General features: G+C 43.9%; 1 protein-coding gene across 2 annotated transcripts in view; it reads left to right on the top strand.

Moving 5' to 3' along the window:
* Nucleotides 1-1,420: 1,420 nt before the first annotated feature.
* The window catches only part of LOC115381413 (uncharacterized protein C1orf21 homolog), a 37,185-nt gene continuing 32,469 nt past the window's right edge, over nt 1,421-6,136 (top strand). Inside the window, exon 1 of one of the 2 annotated variants that reach the window (XM_030082757.1) lies at nt 1,421-1,625. The gene's annotated coding sequence lies outside the window, so the exon portion shown is untranslated. Of the gene's footprint in view, nt 1,691-6,136 lie in introns of both variants that reach the window. The other variant, XM_030082758.1, reaches the window with a different exon arrangement.

Below are 6,136 nucleotides of genomic sequence, written 5' to 3'. Positions count from 1 at the left end.
GATTATCAATTGGAACATCCTTACCACGCACAATTACTGATAAAAAAATAAAGCAGTGGGTGAGGAAATTCTCATATCAAGAAGAAATTTGCTGGTATGAATAAAAGTCATGCCTGACTAGTAGGCGATTTTCAGAAAGAGCATAATACAAAACTTGAGTGATAAAGGAACTGTGAGGCGTGGAGCTTGTTTCACTGCATTAAGAAGTAGCTATAGCTGTCATGTATAGATATTGATGCTGAAGAATCTAAATTTCAGACACACTTAAGGCACAGTATAGAGAATAGCATGCACAAAAAAAATGTGTCTGTTTTAACTTTTGTCTTCTGTAGTTCAGTAATTTTTTTGACAAAGCAACAGTACAAATATTACTTTAACACATCTGCATGTCATTATCTCAGGTCCTTTTCATGGTTGGACAATTTTATGAATAAAACCTCTAATTTATTGGTACAAAGTTGCAATAGTGAAATAAATCACATGAGTCAATTCTTATTTTAAACCTACTTGAAGTATGGTTAAAGAACACATTTGCAAAAGGTTTCATATGAAAACATTTATTTGAATATACATTTCTATAAAATTGTATCACATTTAAATATTTTGTTTTTAAGAAATGTGAATTTAACACACAAGTGTATACAAGGGAAAAGTCTATTTTTTCCATATTTAATTTCAAACTGCACAACTGATTTTAATTTTATTTTGGTTTATGATATCAGTTTATACATGTCTTTAAAGCAAGAGAGCAAAACATTTTTATTTACAGATCTTTCCAAACCCTGTGTCACTTGCCCAAAAGACATAGAATCAGACATACTCACATTGCCATAACTCAACAGCATACCAAGTATGTGATCTTACTCATACTTAGCTACAATTTACACCAAAAGATTGCTGCAATGCCAAAATATACTAATTTACAGCACTGACAATACCGTAATTTAGTAGTATTTTGGGTACTTGCACTCCTATGAGAATATATCTCAAAATATGTAATCTTGCTCAAAACTGATTACAATTTACGCGATGAGATGTAGTCAGTCTTTACTGAGGACACCCGCAATTTGTAACGAGTTTCATTCCTTTTAATCTGCATTTTTGAAGTCCACACCATTTAAATTTAAAAATGTTTTCTTGTATTTAAATAGATACATATCTTAGTTATATATTTGTAAAAAAAAAAAAAAAAAAAAGGAAAAAGAAAAGGAAAAACACTGGCCAAGTGCAATTGTAATTGATATGGGGCCAAAATGAACAGAAAAGGAAGATTACATATATATAAAAAAAGGGGGGGTGAGGGGGGTTCAATTTGCACATCCAGAAGAAACCCACACACCTGAGACAAGGTGTGCGTGTGTCCGCTGAGTGGCTGGGTGCGTGTCAGTGCGGGGTCAGGCCAGCTGCTCGGGTCCAGCAGTGATTGGTGAGCTCGTGGGGGCACTCCTCAGCAAGATGGCTGCATAGCTGCGCGCAATAGTGGCATCCTGGTGAAGTGACGCAAGCCACGGTTTACGCTCGGCTCACGGCTCTCCAGTCCTCATAGCGCAGATCCCGCCCGACACGCAGCCGGAAGACCGACCGGTGCGACCCTCCAGTGGACCGAGCCCACCCGGTTCATCTGAGTAAGTACCGGGGGGGATCGTGTCCTGGACGTGCGGTTCGCCCTCCGGTGAAAGCCACGCTCCTGCTCTGTTTCTCTTTTTGTTTCCCGAGTGCGCCGTGATTAACCCGGCGCTCTGCTTCCTGCACACGGGGCTCCGCATCTGTCGGCGTTTTGTTTTGATGAAGCTAACACAGCTCCCACCTCATCGTTTTCATTTTTCTAATGATTTTTTTTTTTTTTTTTAAGACGAGTCTTTATTGGCGTTATTGAGCGCGAGACGAGTGGACATGTGGATGTTTCCGGGTCTCGTTCGGAGCGTGAGTGTGTCGGCTTGGACAGCGTTGGCTCAGCGCATTTCAAATTTTCCACACATCCTGTTTGGCTGTGCCACCCAGTCCCGCTGCTCCCATCTCCTCCTGCTGCTGCTGCTGCTGCTGCCGCCGTGTGTGTGTGTGCGAGAGCGTGCGTGTGTGGCCGTTTGTTTTGAGAGAGCTCTCAGCGGTGGGAAATAAACGGGATGGCCGGGGGAGACACACCGGTAACCTTGTGCTTTTCTGTGGGAGTCACACTACGTGCACACAGGGAGACGGCTTTGCGCTCCTTCGCTCCCCTCCCTCCTCCTGTGGGGAACAAAGCGCACAGTGTCTCCCTTGTAGCGCAGCTGGACACAGCTGTTGAACCGAGCAGCGGCTCCAGCCCTGGGACGGGACCGGGCCCGGTGGCCGGGCCAGGAGGGGCTGCTGCCCGCTGCCGCACAGCCTGCAACTTCTCCGGTGTAATGGGAAAAGCTGCTGCCAGTGTCAGCGGGCTTCCTGGCGTGTAGTTAGGAACTACTGATTATCCTCCTCCTTCGTTGCCGCTGTTGCACGAGTCTGCTTCTGAGGGGAAACACCGGAGCTGTTGGGAATTGTTCGCAAACTCTCAGGATTCAGGCTCATTTGCAGAAAGGAAAAGAAAGGAAACTTAGCCTGAGTCTATTTAGAATGCATCACACTGCTCTTTCTGTAACACTAACACACACACACTGTAATGTGACACAGAAACTCACTCAGTTCCCAACTGCCTTCCTGGCTGCAGTGGTTAAATGTGCCATATGGTCATCTGCTACTGTAGATTTCAGCCTGATCATGACACCGGACTGTCTGTTCAGTGGATGTGCTGCACTTCGGCGTGAATCTAGGTTGTTGTGATCCGTGCATTTCAGCGCATAGCATCCGGTCAGCAACAGCTTACATCAGGGTTATGTAGGTTACAACCAGCAATCCTGTGAGTGGCTGTTGCCAGCGCTCCCCTTTCATTCTTGATTTATCTGTCCGTCTTCCTCTATCTGCCTCCATCTGCCTTTGCCTCCCACCCTCCCTCACTTGCTTGTTGCACTGTGTGTGTGTGTGTGTATGTGTGCACGCTCTGCTCAGTGCTCACATATGGCTTTTGGTTCCGGTGACTAGCAGGAGAGACTGAAATACAAGAGTCTCACTCCTCCTCTTCCTCCTCCTCCTCCTCCTCCTCACTCATGCCTATTTCCTTTCTGTCTTTCGTTGAGGGTTGGAGGATCTATTCTTAGTCCTCGTCCCTCTCTTGCTTCCCCTCAATCATCCTCAGCATCATCCTCTCCACCTGTGGCCCTCTTCAGCTCGTTGACAGCCGTTCAGGTGAGCGTTTGGCGGCCTCGTCAGGGTCATCATATGCGCCGCCTGTGATGTCACACTCTGAGGAGGTGGGTGGTTTCCATGGTTACCAGGATGTCCATGGGCATTTCGGGGAGTTCCCGTGACCGTGTCTTAAATCCAGTTTGGATTTGCGCTGCGGGTGTTGCTCTCCTGACGAGGCCGCGGTCGGCGCTGTCAGGTGTGTTGAGCTGCTGTGCGTTGCAGCGCAGAAAGCACTAGACCAGCACAACACGATCCACGCCGGGTCCTGCCTGCCTGTCGGGTTGACCGAGGGCTTTGCTGGCTGATTGGTTCGTCTACCTGACTGCGTAGTCAGAACCGAAGTGGTGAGCGTTGCAGTACTGAGCTGGATTTGTGTCCTCTCCTTGTTGTTTCTTCTCCGTGCGTTTTGTTTGTGTGTCTGTGATTTGCACACCGGTGGACGTGGGTCGTTTCTGCAGTTGGTCCTGCTCTTGCTTAACCGGTGTTTGTGTGCAGTGTATGCTTGATTTCTGTGCTTATATCAGTCACATGGTGAAGTAGTGTCTCTCTCTCTCTCTCTCTCTCTCTTCCTCTCTCTGTTCTTGACATTGTCGGGTTTGTGTTGTTGGGATAGGACCCGGTGACATGCTGCAGTATTGATCATAAAGTGACAAACCTTTAAGTGATGTATGTCTGTTTCTCCACTGTGCATAAAGTGGTTTCTGGTGGACTCTTTGCTGGCTCACCTCACAATAATGGCCATGCTGTTGGACGACTAAACTTTTTTCTAAGCTTCAGCTAAACGTCAAGCTTTTAATACGAAGACGAATGATGTGAAAGTAAAAAGTAACCCATTCAAATGTCCTGAGTATAATAGCAATGTAATCTGATTTTCAACACTGAGCATTAGCCTTTTCCAGGGCTGTGCAGTAACCCTTTTATCATTCACTGACATTCTGCTGACTCATATTTTGATAAAATGAACAGTTTCAAGGCTACGATTGACATGTCTTTTAAAACAGAACAATGAAAAGGGCCTTGTGTATTGATCTCAAGGTGATGGAGTAATCGGACGAGCTTTCAGCGTTTTTTTTCTTAAACTAATTATCACAGTTCAACATCATGGAAAAGAATCAAACAAATTTTAAAAGCTGAGATCAACTCAGACTGGTAGTAGTTAACTCTTATTAGATAATTGCTGGCAAGTTTAACTATCTCATTTGTTGCTTTTTTATCAGGTAAATACGTTGTTGAGACATTTGCAAACTATAATAATAGTGGGGTTTTTAATCATTATTTAACGACTGGCCATAATCGTAAAAACGTATACTTTTATTACACTGTTAAAAAGAAATATCTCAGTCATAAACTTACCTTGAGTGGGAACACAAGAAGGTCGTATCAGATCTAAACAAGTTTCTCATCAAATCATTGTTTGGTGGTCGTTGCTTCTGTTTACGTTGATATGTAAGAGGACTTTTCTAGTCATTTCAAAAAAATATTCTGAGGAGAATACCAGCTGTATCTGTGGCATGGCAATTGCCAGCCAATCTAGATCTGTAAGGTGTGGGAGTTGTGTTGGTTGTCATTATACTCTGGGATCGCTAAATGAAAATGCTGTAGGGTTTACTTACTGAAAGGTTCGCTGGCTGTTTTGTGTCTCTGTCTTCACCGGATAATAGATGAGGTTTTCTGGTTTGCATGTGAAAGAATAACAGACCGGCTATGATGCCGGCCGTGTTGAGAGGTGAAGCACGGGCTCATCTGCAGCTCCTCTCATCTGCGAGGGGCTAAAACAGGCAAACGCTTCAATGTGCCTCATTCACACTCAGATCCTCGTGTGAGATGGCTTTGCCAATTATTCTGCAACATGCTTGCCAATTGTGCATATATTTCTATTTATTTTCTTCAGCTGGTGTAATTTCTAATGAATATTAATGTGGGTATTCTCTTATTTTGTAGCCTGTGGGTTGGTTTGCAATTCAGACGGATTTGTGTGTGAAAACATAAACATGTTTGACCTTGTGTGGCTGCTCCGTTAGAGTGGGCTGGCTTCATCAGCTGTGCAGCTGTCTCTCCGCAAATGTGATGAAAAGGCAGTCTCACAGAAGTGCTAAAGTTGAATATATAAAAGCACTGATAGTAAAAGCATAAAATAATATTGTGAGAATGTTCAAAAGTCCACAATCACCGCATTGCTTGTGCCCTTTTATTTTGCATTGCAGGAAGGATTAAAAACAACTTTTTACTACCATAGGAGTAAGTATTTTGTCACTATTTTTTTTTAGTTTGCAAATTAGAATAAATCAATAATTATGCTATGAGTATGGAACAACTGTGCAGCATTTGGTGTGAAAGCTGGCCATAATAGCTCACCTCATACTTGTGTAACTAATTGCAGCAGTTTTCTGTCACACAGGCATTTCTTCAGTTACTCTCTCCTCTGGAGTCAATCACCTCAGGCCTTGACTTGCTTTTGCCACCGACACAGTTGCAAACATTCGTGAAAAGCTCGAGGTGAAACATACATATCTGCCCGCCTTTCGTTCTTTTCAAATGATCTGTGCTACTGTTGAGGATACATTGGCAGTAATTGCCAGCCGTCAGTTGGCTTTCTCTCATTCAAGCCTGTATCAGGTCCAGTTTTTTAATGGTTTGGTTGTACCTGCATCAAGATAGAGCCAAATGCAGTTCAATCTGTTTTCCTGGATCCTGACTTTGGCCTGCAAATGCTTCCAGTCCTGTTTTTTTTTTTTTTTTTTTTTTTTACCCCTTCTCTCAAGTATCTTTGCTCTTTTGGAGCAGAGGTGAAGAGAAATGTTGAGGGACACTCAGCCAATGCAGTCCCAGATAAACCGTGATAAACTACTCTCTTTTTTGGTGATGCCATCTGAAAACA

The sequence above is a fragment of the Salarias fasciatus genome, chromosome 23, assembly GCF_902148845.1.
Source record: "Salarias fasciatus chromosome 23, fSalaFa1.1, whole genome shotgun sequence".
Taxonomy (NCBI): Eukaryota; Metazoa; Chordata; class Actinopteri; order Blenniiformes; family Blenniidae; genus Salarias; species Salarias fasciatus.
The sequence above is the reverse complement of the archived record's forward strand: the minus strand, read 5'-3'. Positions and strand labels throughout refer to the sequence as shown.